The 14,043-nt window shown below is 45.9% G+C and overlaps 1 protein-coding gene across 4 annotated transcripts in view; it reads right to left on the bottom strand.

Annotated features, from left to right (window-relative positions):
• LOC121555594 (synaptogyrin-1) overlaps positions 1-14,043 on the bottom strand; it is a 58,100-nt gene that overhangs the window by 42,671 nt on the left and 1,386 nt on the right. The window lies entirely within an intron of this gene.

Here is a 14,043-nt window from a genome sequence, read left to right on the forward strand (position 1 = left end):
AGAACACCTTTAATTACTATACAGCTGACCACTACTATAGAGAATACCTGGAGGAGAGAGAGAGAGAACACCTTTAATTACTATACAGCTGACCACTACTATAGAGAATACCTGGAGGAGAGAGAGAGAGAACACCTTTAATTACTAAACAGCTGACCACTACTATAGAGAATACCTGGAGGAGAGAGAGAGAACACCTTTAATTACTATACAGCTGAACACTACTATAGAGAATACCTGGAGGAGAGAGAGAACACCTTTAATTACTATACAGCTGAACACTACTATAGAGAATACCTGGAGGAGAGAGAGAACACCTTTAATTACTATACAGCTGAACACTACTATAGAGAATACCTGGAGAAGAGAAAACCTGGAGGTTATATTTCGGAGATCATTGGTAATTACTTAGCAGTAGGACTTGAAAATGTTTTAATTTACACCAACACTTGAACACAAACACACACACACACACTCCGCTTCCAGCTTATACATACTATATACATTTTATGAACACAGTCAATTTTACAATAATTCTATTTTGTTTGTATTTGCTCCTGAACTTCCTCTACCCTCAACCTCTCCGATCATTTTCATGATGTCCATCCGGTTTGCTTCTATATGCCATATCTTTCTAACTCTGCCTTTCACAAAAGCTCTCAACCTATAACCTATATACTTATTATGGACACAGTATGCTTACATTATTAGTTATCTTGTTATTATTAGTTGTTGTTAGTTGTTATTAGTCCCATCCTTCAATTCCATTCAACACCTCCCATCTGTCTCTTAACACCATCCATATTGGATTTCTATTTGCCATATATTTTTCAACTGTACTGTGATGTTTTACAAAAGTTCTGAACCCTTCTACTCTCATTGTTTCTACAGATTCTAACTTGAAAATAAACTTTTTTGCTAAAAGTATTATTATATTATTGATCGATTGACTATGACTTTTCAGATCACCCAGTAATGCTATCTGCAAGGTTAGCTCCAGGTAAATATTGCAATCCTTCAGCCATTCCTGGACCTGTGTCCAAAAACAAGCTACAAATGGACAGTACCAAAACAAATGATCTAATGATTCTGTCTCTTCGCAGCAAAATCTGCAGAGCTGGGATGGTTGTATCCCCCATATAAATAACATTCTATTGGTAGCAAGAATTGTATATAATAATTTAAATAGAAAAATGGTTATGTTTTGAATCCGGCGTCGTTTTGTGCATCAGTTCATAAACACTATGCCATGGGATCGGTACGTCAAAAATCTCTTCCCAACTATTTTGCAATCTATATGGGACGGCTGTCAATCCTTTGGTCCTTAAGTGAAACTGATATACTTTTTTATTTATCACAGTTTTCCTTAACCAATTATGTTCTTTAATGCAAGGCCGACAGACAAGTTCCTTACTTTCTCCCCCTTCAACTTTCCTCTTCCACTTTTGCGGTAAGGCTGCAATTATTTGGTTGTAATTTTGGGTAGAGCAGACATTTCCATATGTTTTTGTTAGCTGCATGTGCGACATAACTCCACCAGTCCTACCGATGATATCATTTACAAAGATTATACCTTTTTAAAACATTTTTCAAAAAATAATTGGTGTTTTATCAATTAGTACAGTGGGGAAAAAAAGTATTTAGTCAGCCACCAATTGTGCCAGTTCTCCCACATAAAAAGATGAGAGAGGCCTGTAATTGTCATCATAGGTACACGTCAACTATGACAGACAAAATTAGATTTTTTTTCTCCAGAAAATCACATTGTAGGATTTTTAATGAATTTATTTGCAAATTATGGTGGAAAATAAGTATTTGGTCACCTACAAACAAGCAAGATTTCTGGCTCTCACAGACCTGTAACTTCTTCTTTAAGAGGCTCCTCTGTCCTCCACTCGTTACCTGTATTAATGGCACCTGTTTGAACTTGTTATCAGTATAAAAGACACCTGTCCACAACCTCAAACAGTCACACTCCAAACTCCACTATGGCCAAGACCAAAGAGCTGTCAAAGGACACCAGAAACAAAATTGTAGACATGCACCAGGCTGGGAAGACTGAATCTGCAATAGGTAAGCAGCTTGGTTTGAAGAAATCAACTGTGGGAGCAATTATTAGGAAATGGAAGACATACAAGACCACTGATAATCTCCCACGATCTGGGGCTCCACGCAAGATCTCGTGGGGTCAAAATGATCACAAGAACGGTGAGCAAAAATCCCAGAACCACACGGGGGGACCTAGTGAATGACCTGCAGAGAGCTGGGACCAAAGTAACAAAGCCTACCATCAGTAACACACTACGCCGCCAGGGACTCAAATCCTGCAGTGCGAGACGTGTCCCCCTGCTTAAGCCAGTACATGTCCAGGCCCGTCTGAAGTTTGCTAGAGTGCATTTGGATGATCCAGAAGAGGATTGGGAGAATGTCATATGGTCAGATGAAACCAAAATATAACTTTTGGTAAAAACTCAACTCGTCGTGTTTGGAGGACAAAGAATGCTGAGTTGCATCCAAAGAACACCATAACTACTGTGAAGCATGGGGGTGGAAACATCATGCTTTGGGGCTGTTTTTCTGCAAAGGGACCAGGACGACTGATCCGTGTAAAGGAAAAAATGAAAGGGGCCATGTATCGTGAGATTTTGAGTGAAAACCTCCTTCCATCAGCAAGGGCATTGAAGATGAAACGTGGCTGGGTCTTTCAGCATGACAATGATCCCAAACACACCGCCCGGGCAACGAAGGAGTGGCTTCGTAAGAAGCATTTCAAGGTCCTGGAGTGGCCTAGCCAGTCTCCAGATCTCAACCCCATAGAAAATCTTTGGAGGGAGTTGAAAGTCCATGTTGCCCAGCGACAGCCCCAAAACATCACTGCTCTAGAGGAGATCTGCATGGAGGAATGTGTAACGATCCCGGCAGTCTGAGTCGGGTCCTGTCTGTGGACTAGTTTTTTCTGCTCGGGATCTCCAGTTTCCCGAGGGTTCTGGAACGCTCCGGGGAGCTCTCTTGATTTCCGCACCTGCATCCCATCAGCAATCTGCACACCTGGTCCTGATCATCACCCTTCTTAGGCTCTGGCCTAACATCCATTCCCTGCCGGATCGTTAGCCATGAACATCACTCGTCCGGAACCTTCATCCAACCTCTGCCTGGTGGTCGGCGGCTGCCGAGCCATGATTGGATCAACCACTGCACCCCCCAACAACTAATCAACGCCGCCCGCTCTGTTCCCTGGATTATTCAGCATCACTCTTGAATTTGTAAATAAACACTCACCTTCGTTTCAACTTACCTTGTCCTGGTCTGCTTCTGGGTTCTGGCTTTGTAACTCGTGACAGAACGATCCGGCCAGTAATGAACCCAGCGGACCTGGACTCTGTTCGCCATGCCATTACCCATCAGGAGAAGATGTTGGGCCATCATAGCACGGAGCTACAGGAGATCGCGTTGGCAGTTCGGAACCTTTCTACCGGTCTGACGGAGGTCCAGAACCAGCGCAAGTTTCCGGTGGAGGATCCACTACCGGTTTCACCCATCTCGCCTGCCGCGTCTGAAGCGGTGTCCTTCCGTGAGCCCAAGGTTCCGACGCCGGATAAATATGAGGGGGAGCTGGGAAGATGCCGTTCTTTCCTTATGCAGTGTGGGTTAGTGTTCGATCTACAGCCCTACTCTTATGCCACAGACAAGGCTAGGATAGCCTTTGTGATTGAGTTGCTGCGTGGTCGAGCGCTGGAGTGGGCTTCAGCCGTTTGGGAACGACAAGACCCCTGCATGGCTTCATACCAGGGGTTCACGGCCGAGATGAGGAAGCTCTTCGACCATTCCGTCCGAGGGAGGGACGCAGCTAGGCGCCTGTTTTCGCTCCACCAAGGAACTCGCAGCGTGGCGACTTCGTGATCGAGTTCAAGACGTTGGCTGTGGAGAGTGGGTGGAATGAGGAGTCTCTGCAAGCGGCCTTTTACCAGGGTCTGTCGGAGCAGCTCAAGGATGAGCTGATCTCCTATCCGGAGCCTAGTGACCTGGACAGCTTGGTAGCCTTGTCTATTCGGGTGGATAATCGAGTCCGAGAGCCGAAGGAGGGAGAAGCAATGGGGTCCGTCCAGTCGATCAGCTTCTCAGTTCCCAGTCGGGTCGGGTGGTGGACCAGAACACGTCGATCATTCTCCACCACAAAGGATTAGTGGAGAGGTCCTCTCTCCCGATTCTGAACCCATGCAAGTGGGGCGGCACGGGTTAACCAAGGAGGAGCGTCAACATAGACGTAAGACCAACTGCTGCCTCTACTGTGGTAGCTCGGGACATTACATCTCCACTTGTTCCCGGCGGTCGTCAAACTGCCCGGCTCGCTAAAGTTGGGAGGACTTTTAGCGAGCCAGTTTCAACCTCTCAGTACCTCTGTCAGACCCCGTTTCCCGGCTACCCTTGTGAACAGGAATCAGAGCTTAGCGATTAACGCTTTTATCGATTCAGGTGCCGATGGAAGCTTTCTTGATGCCGAGTTGGTGGAACAGCTGGGGCTTTCCAAGGAGCAATTGCCGGAAGCCATTGAAGCGACCACTCTGAACGGCAGTAGTCTGGCACGTATCACGATGAGGACTGAACCGGTTAAGATGCTGTTGTCGGGGAATCATTCGGAGATGATTTCATTCTTCATTCTGCCGTCTTCCCATGTTCCTCTGGTCCTTGGATACCCCTGGCTGAAGGAACACAATCCCACGTTCGATTGGGTGACGGGCAAGGTAACGAGTTGGAGCCTTGATTGTCATGCTAACTGTCTCAAGACTGCCTGTCCCCATTCGGTTCCCAGTCAGGTGATTGAGGCTAAACCCCCAGATTTGTCCCTGGTTCCCGAGACATATCACGATTTGGGGGAAGTGTTCAGTAAGCAGAAGGCTCTGTCACTCCCTCCCCACCGACCATATGATTGTGCCATCAACCTGTTCCCTGGAGCTGTCTACCCCAAGGGAAGGTTATACAGTATCTCCCGCCCTGAACGTGAGGCTTTGGAGACCTACATCAAGGAGTCCCTAGCTGCTGGTCTCGTTCGTCCCTCGTCATCACCCCTGGGGGCAGGATTCTTCTTTGTGGGTAAGAAGGATGGCTCTCTTCGACCGTGTATTGATTATCGGGGGTTGAATGACATCACGGTCAAGGACAAGTATCCCCTGCCCTTGATGAGTTCTGCCTTCGACTCCTTACAGGGTGCTACGGTGTTCACCAAGCTAGACCTACGCAATGCGTATCACATGGTCCGGATCAGAGAGGGAGACGAGTGGTTGACGGGTTTCAATACACCGATGGGTCACTTCGAGTATCAGGTGATGCCGTTTGGACTGACCAATGCTCCAGCGGTATTCCAGAGTATGGTGAACGACGTCCTGAGAGATATGATCGGTCTCTTTGTGTTTGTTTACCTGGATGACATTCTGATCTTCTCGAAGGAACCTTCCGACCACGTCCAGCATGTCCGGCAGGTTCTGCAGCGATTGTTGGAGAATCGCCTGTTCGTGAAGGCCGAGAAGTGCGAGTTTCACGCCCACACGACATCCTTTCTCGGGTACATCATCTCCAGGGGAGAGATTAGGATGGACCAGGAGAAGGTTAGAGCGGTTCTGGAATGGGCCCAGCCCGGTACGAGATTGCAGCTCCAGAGATTTTTGGGGTTTGCGAATTTCTACCGCAGATTCATCCGGGATTACAGCCGTGTGGCCGCTCCGTTAACTGCCTTGACTTCCAGTATCAGGAACTTCAAGTGGAATCCGGAGGCGGATCGAGCGTTTCTGGATTTGAAGAGGCGATTCACCAACGCACCGATTCTCTCTCAACCGGACACGGCCCGTCAGTTCGTCGTTGAAGTGGACGCGTCTGATGTGGGAGTTGGCGCCATCCTGTCGCAGCGATGCTCCACGGACAGTAAACTCCATCCCTGCGCCTACTACTCTCGTCGCCTTTCGCCTGCGGAGAGGAATTACGATGTGGGTAACCGGGAGCTTCTCGCGGTGAAACTTGCCTTGGAGGAGTGGCGCCACTGGTTGGAGGGGGCGGAGCAACCGTTTATTGTCTGGACTGACCACAAGAATCTTGCTTACGTGCAATCGGCTAGACGTCTCAACTCCCGTCAGGCCAGGTGGTCGTTGTTTTTCGGACGATTCAATTTTTTTCCCTGACGTTCCGACCTGGATCTAAGAACGGCAAGGCGGACGCCTTGTCTCGGATGTTCTCCAAGACGGAGGAGGGTGGGTCCAAGACCGAGACAATTCTCCCCGGAACTGCGTCGTGGGAGCTGTTAGGTGGAAGATTGAGGAGGAGGTGATGGCGGCTCTTCGGACGCAGCCCGGTCCCGGTAACGGTCCACCCGGTCGGTTGTTTGTGCCTGAGTCGGTTCGTCCTGCGGTCCTCAAATGGTCCCACGCCAGCAAGATGGCTTGTCACCCTGGCGTGGCTCGGACGATGGCGTTTCTTCGCAGACGCTTTTTGGTGGCCTGCCATGGCCGAGGATACTCGGGGTTATGTTGCTGCCTGTCCAGTGTGTGCGCAGAATAAGGGTACCAATCGGCCCAGCTCTGGACTACTTCACCCCCTTCCTATTCCCCGGCGACCATGGTCGCATCTGGCCCTGGACTTTGTCACTGGGTTGCCCGCTTCTGAGGGGAACACGGTCGTTCTGACTATCGTGGACAGATTCAGCAAGTTCGCTCACTTTGTGCCAATTGCCAAGCTTCCCTCTGCCTCGGAGACGTCCGAGATCCTGGTTAGGGAGGTTTTCAGGGTCCACGGGTTGCCCAGTGATCTCGTTTCCGACCGTGGCCCTCAGTTTACCTCTGCTGTCTGGAAGTCCTTCTGTTTGGCCATTGGAGCTACAGTCAGTCTCACATCTGGTTTTCACCCCCCAATCTAATGGTCAGGCGGAGAGAGCCAACCAGAAGATGGAATCCACGCTACGCTGCCTGGCCTCTTCCAACCCCACCTCCTGGGTCTCTCAGTTGCCTTGGGTTGAGTATGCCCACAATACTCTCCCTACATCTGCCACTGGGATGTCTCCCTTCCAGTGCCTGTATGGCTACCAACCTCCCTTGTTCCCTTCTCAGGAGAAGGAGCTCTCAGTGCCTTCTGTTCAGGCCCATATTCGTTGTTGCCACCGGACCTGGCATCGGGCCAGAAAGGCACTCCTTAGAGTTTCGGACCGGTATCAGCTCCAGGCGAATCGTCGCCGGATCCCCGCTCCCACCTACACCATCGGAGATAGGGTCTGGTTGGCCACACGGGATCTTCCTTTACGGACTGAGTCTAGGAAGTTGTTACCGAAGTTCATTGGTCCGTTTGTGGTGGAGAAGGTGATCAACCCGGTGGCAGTTCGACTCAAACTCCCGAGGACGCTCAGAGTCCATCCCACCTTTCATGTCTCCTGCCTCAAGCCTGTTTTCTCAGTCCTCTGTTGCCTCCTCCGCCTCCTCCTCCTCCTCCTCGGATGATCGGAGGTGGTCCTGCCTACACGGTGCGACGCATCATGGATTCCAGACGGCGGGGCCGGGGTTTCCAGTATCTCGTGGACTGGGAGGGGTATGGTCCTGAAGAGAGGAGTTGGATTCCGCGGCGACAGATCCTAGATGCTGACCTCATCCGTGACTTCTACCGCCTCCATCCTGGCGCTCCGGGAGTCCGCCCGGTGGCGTTCGTCGGAGGGGGGGGTACTGTAACGATCCCGGCAGTCTGAGTCGGGTCCTGTCTGTGGACTAGTTTTTTCTGCTCGGGATCTCCAGTTTCCCGAGGGTTCTGGAAACGCTCCGGGGAGCTCTCTTGATTTCCGCACCTGCATCCCATCAGCAATCTGCACACCTGGTCCTGATCATCACCCTTCTTAGGCTCTGGCCTAACATCCATTCCCTGCCGGATCGTTAGCCATGAACATCACTCGTCCGGAACCTTCATCCAACCTCTGCCTGGTGGTCGGCGGCTGCCGAGCCATGATTGGATCAACCACTGCACCCCCAACAACTAATCAACGCCGCCCGCTCTGTTCCCTGGATTATTCAGCATCACTCTTGAATTTGTAAATAAACACTCACCTTCGTTTCAACTTACCTTGTCCTGGTCTGCTTCTGGGTTCTGGCTTTGTAACTCGTGACAGAATGGGCCAAAATAACAGCAACAGTGTGTGAAAACCTTGTGAAGACTTACAGAAAACGTTTGACCTGTGTCATTGCCAACAAAGGGTATATAACAAAGTATTGAGAAACTTTTGTTATTGACCAAATACTTATTTTCCACCATAATTTGCAAATAAATTCATAAAAAATCCTACAATGTGATTTTCTGGATTCTTTTTTCTCAATTTGTCTGTCATAGTTGACGTGTACCTATGATGAAAATTACAGGCCTCTCTCATCTTTTTAAGTGGGAGAACTTGCACAATTGGTGGCTGACTAAATACTTTTTTCCCCCACTGTATATTTGAATGTGGGCTCCCGAGTGTCGCAGTGGTCTAAAGCACTGCATCTCAGTGCTTGAGGCGTCACTACAGACCCCCTGGTTCGATTCCAGGCTGTATCACAACCGGCGGTGATTGGGAGTCCCGGTTTGGCCGGTGTAGGCCATCATTGTAAATAAGAATTTGTTCTTAACTGCCTAGTTAAATAAATAAAAGATTTAACCACAATATTTGTTGCATTATTTGTTCTGTCGTTTCTGGAGGATTAAATTGAAATTGCAACCAACTTTCTATGGCTTGTTTTAGAAATAATGATATTTGGGAGATTATTTCCTTTTCAAATAACTGAAAGTGAGAGGTTGTAATCTGAATCTGAATAAAGGGAAAAAGGCCATTCTTGAACATTGGGTGAGACAATCTTACTAATTTGCTAGAGAACCAGTTCGGATTTAAGTATAACTTTTGTATGACTGAAGCTTTTAGTGATAGGTATAATGGTTTAATATTTAATAATTTCTGTCCTCCAAATTTATATTCATTATATAAATAGGCCCGTTTAATTTTTTCTGGCTGGCCGTTCCAAATAAAATTGAATATTTCTTTCTCATATAATTTAAAAACTGTTCGCTAGGTGTAGGCAAGACCATAAGCAAATAGGTAAACTGGGATAATACTAAAGAGTTAATCAGGGTGATTTTTCCACAAATTGACAGGTATTTACCTTTCCATGGTAGCAAGATCTTATCTATTTATGCTAACTTTCTATTAAAATGTATTGAAGTGAGATCATTTATTTCCTTTGGGATATGTATTCCGAGTATATCCATATCACCATCAGACCATTTTATTGGTAAACTACATGGTAATGTAAAAATTGTATTTTTTAGTGATCCAATACGTAATATAGTACATTTGTCATAATTTGGTTGTAATCCAGAGAGGTTAGAAAATGTATCTAGATCCTCTATGAGGATGTGGTGGGATTCAAGTTGTGGATTTAAAAGAAAACATGAATCATCAGCGTACAATGACACCTTTGTCTTTAAGCCCTGGATTTCTAATCCCTTGATATTATTGTTGGATCTGATTTTAATAGCTAATATCTCGATGGCAATAATAAATAGATATGCCGATAGTGGACAACCTTGTTTCACTCCTCTTGACAGTTTAAAACTTTCGGAGAAATAGCCATTATTTACTATTTTACACCTTGGGTTACTATACATGATTTTAACCCATTGTATAAGAGATTCTCCAAAATTGAAATGCTCCAGGCATTTACATATAAACCCCAGTCGTACTTTATCAAATGCCTTTTCAAAGTCTGCTATGAATAGCAGGCCTGGTTTCCCAGATCTTTATAGAACTACTTGTTAATTGTGCTGAAAATACGTCTTTTCAACATATTTTCAACATATTTTGCTCATAGGGATATGACTCAATGCAGTTGTAACATTGATGTTTTGGCAATTTTGGGGGGAAGAGGGAGGGAGGGAGAGGGAGAGGGAGGGGGAGAAAGGAGGGAGAGAGAGAGGAGGGAGAGAGAGGAGGGAGAGGGGGAGAGAGGAGAGGGAGGGGGAGAGAGGAGAGAGAGGGGGGAGAGAGGGGGAGAGAGGAGGGGGAGAGAGAGGAGGGAGAGAGAGGAGAGAGAGGGGTAGAGAGGAGAGGGAGGGGGAGCGAGGAGAGAGGGGAGGGAGAGAGGAGAGAGAGGAGGGGGAGAGAGGAGAAGGAGGGGGAGAGAGGGAGAGAGAGGGAGAAGAGAGGGGGAGAGAGGAGAGAGGGGAAGAGAGGAGAGAGGAGGGGGAGAGAGGGGGAGAGAGGAGGGGGAGAGAGAGGAGGGAGAGAGAGGAGAGAGAGGGGTAGAGAGGAGAGGGAGGGGGAGCGAGGAGAGAGGGGAGGGAGAGAGGAGAGAGAGGAGGGGGAGAGAGGAGAAGGAGGGGGAGAGAGGAGAGAGAGGGAGAAGAGAGGGGGAGAGAGGAGAGAGGGGAAGAGAGGAGAGAGGAGGGGGAGAGAGGAAAGGGAGCGGGTGAGAGGAGGGGGAGGGGGAGAGAGAGGTCAGTCAGTCAGTGGAAAAAGTTAGTTCGGAGATCATTGGTAATTACTTAGCAGTAGGACTTGAAAATGTTTTAATTTACACCAACACTTGAACACACACACACACACACACACACACACACACACACACACACACTCCACTGGCAGCATCACATCTACTCTTCCCATCTAGCTGTTAGTGCCTGACCTCTATTTGGACACACAGTCTGTGTGCATAGTCTGCATTGCTGGGAGCACACACACACACACACACAGACACACACACACACACACACACACACACACACACACACACACACACACACACACACACGTTGCTGCACTGTAAAACTGGATAAATTCTGGCTGAGGAAACAAATGACCTACAGAAAATTAAGTTAAGAAACTTAAGTAGCTGACGTGAGCAGTACTTCCTCCATAATAATAGCTGACGTGAGCAGTACTTCCTCCATAATAATAGCTGACGTGAGCAGTACTTCCTCCATAATAATAGCTGACGTGAGCAGTACTTCCTCCATAATAATAGCTGACGTGAGCAGTACTTCCTCCATAATAATAGATGACGTGAGCAGTACTTCCTCCATAATAATAGCTGACGTGAGCAGTACTTCCTCCATAATAATAGCTGACGTGAGCAGTACTTCCTCCATAATAATAGCTGACGTGAGCAGTACTTCCTCCATAATAATAGATGACGTGAGCAGTACTTCCTCCATAATAATAGCTGACGTGAGCAGTACTTCCTCCATAATAATAGCTGACGTGAGCAGTACTTCCTCCATAATAATAGCTGACGTGAGCAGTACTTCCTCCATAATAATAGCTGACGTGAGCAGTACTTCCTCCATAATAATAGCTGACGTGAGCAGTACTTCCTCCATAATAATAGCTGACGTGAGCAGTACTTCCTCCATAATAATAGCTGACGTGAGCAGTACTTCCTCCATAATAATAGCTGACGTGAGCAGTACTTCCTCCATAATAATAGCTGACGTGAGCAGTACTTTCTCCATAATAATAGCTGACGTGAGCAGTACTTCCTCCATAATAATAGATGACGTGAGCAGTACTTCCTCCATAATAATAGCTGACGTGAGCAGTACTTCCTCCATAATAATAGATGACGTGAGCAGTACTTCCTCCATAATAATAGCTGACGTGAGCAGTACTTCCTCCATAATAATAGCTGACGTGAGCAGTACTTCCTCCATAATAATAGCTGACGTGAGCAGTACTTCCTCCATAATAATAGATGACGTGAGCAGTACTTCCTCCATAATAATAGCTGACGTGAGCAGTACTTCCTCCATAATAATAGATGACGTGAGCAGTACTTCCTCCATAATAATAGCTGACGTGAGCAGTACTTCCTCCATAATAATAGATGACGTGAGCAGTACTTCCTCCATAATAATAGATGACGTGAGCAGTACTTCCTCCATAATAATAGCTGACGTGAGCAGTACTTCCTCCATAATAATAGATGACGTGAGCAGTACTTCCTCCATAATAATAGATGACGTGAGCAGTACTTCCTCCATAATAATAGCTGACGTGAGCAGTACTTCCTCCATAATAATAGCTGACGTGAGCAGTACTTCCTCCATAATAATAGCTGACGTGAGCAGTACTTCCTCCATAATAATAGCTGACGTGAGCAGTACTTCCTCCATAATAATAGCTGACGTGAGCAGTACTTCCTCCATAATAATAGCTGACGTGAGCAGTACTTCCTCCATAATAATAGCTGACGTGAGCAGTACTTCCTCCATAATAGATGACGTGAGCAGTACTTCCTCCATAATAATAGCTGACGTGAGCAGTACTTCCTCCATAATAATAGCTGACGTGAGCAGTACTTCCTCCATAATAATAGCTGACGTGAGCAGTACTTCCTCCATAATAGATAGCTGGCGTGAGCAGTACTTCCTCCATAATAGATGACGTGAGCAGTACTTCCTCCATAATAATAGATGACGTGAGCAGTACTTCCTCCATAATAATAATAATAGTCTACTGTAGTCTATTATAAACCAGCTAGGTTAGACAACATTACCCCCCTGTGTCATTATAAACTACTGGATATAGTCTACTGTAGTCTATTATAAACCAGCTAGGTTAGACAACATTACCCCCCTGTGTCATTATAAACTACTGGATATAGTCTACTGTAGTCTATTATAAACCAGCTAGGTTAGACAACATTACCCCCCTGTGTCATTATAAACTACTGGATATAGTCTACTGTAGTCTATTATAAACCAGCTAGGTTAGACAACATTACCCCCCTGTGTCATTATAAACTACTGGATATAGTCTACTGTAGTCTATTATAAACCAGCTAGGTTAGACAACATTACCCCCCTGTGTCATTATAAACTACTGGATATAGTCTACTGTAGTCTATTATAAACCAGCTAGGTTAGACAACATTACCCCCCTGTGTCATTATAAACTACTGGATATAGTCTAATGTAGTCTATTATAAACCAGCTAGGTTAGACAACATTACCCCCCTGTGTCATTATAAACTACTGGATATAGTCTAATGTAGTCTATTATAAACCAGCTAGGTTAGACAACATTACCCCCCCTGTGTCATTATAAACTACTGGATATAGTCTAATGTAGTCTATTATAAACCAGCTAGGTTAGACAACATTACCCCCCTGTGTCATTATAAACTACTGGATATAGTCTACTGTAGTCTATTATAAACCAGCTAGGTTAGACAACATTACCCCCCTGTGTCATTATAAACTACTGGATATAGTCTACTGTAGTCTATTATAAACCAGCTAGGTTAGACAACATTACCCCCCTGTGTCATTATAAACTACTGGATATAGTCTACTGTAGTCTATTATAAACCAGCTAGGTTAGACAACATTACCCCCCTGTGTCATTATAAACTACTGGATATAGTCTACTGTAGTCTATTATAAACCAGCTAGGTTAGACAACATTACCCCCTGTGTCATTATAAACTACTGGATATAGTCTAATGTAGTCTATTATAAACCAGCTAGGTTAGACAACATTACCCCCCTGTGTCATTATAAACTACTGGATATAGTCTAATGTAGTCTATTATAAACCAGCTAGGTTAGACAACATTACCCCCCCTGTGTCATTATAAACTACTGGATATAGTCTACTGTAGTCTATTATAAACCAGCTAGGTTAGACAACATTACCCCCCTGTGTCATTATAAACTACTGGATATAGTCTACTGTAGTCTATTATAAACCAGCTAGGTTAGACAACATTACCCCCCTGTGTCATTATAAACTACTGGATATAGTCTAATGTAGTCTATTATAAACCAGCTAGGTTAGACAACATTACCCCCCCCTGTGTCATTATAAACTACTGGATATAGTCTAATGTAGTCTATTATAAACCAGCTAGGTTATACAACATTACCCCCCTGTGTCATTATAAACTACTGGATATAGTCTACTGTAGTCTATTATAAACCAGCTAGGTTAGACAACATTACCCCCCTGTGTCATTATAAACTACTGGATATAGTCTACTGTAGTCTATTATAAAC

This window comes from Coregonus clupeaformis, unplaced genomic scaffold, assembly GCF_020615455.1.
Source record: "Coregonus clupeaformis isolate EN_2021a unplaced genomic scaffold, ASM2061545v1 scaf0974, whole genome shotgun sequence".
In the NCBI taxonomy this organism is placed as follows: Eukaryota; Metazoa; Chordata; class Actinopteri; order Salmoniformes; family Salmonidae; genus Coregonus; species Coregonus clupeaformis.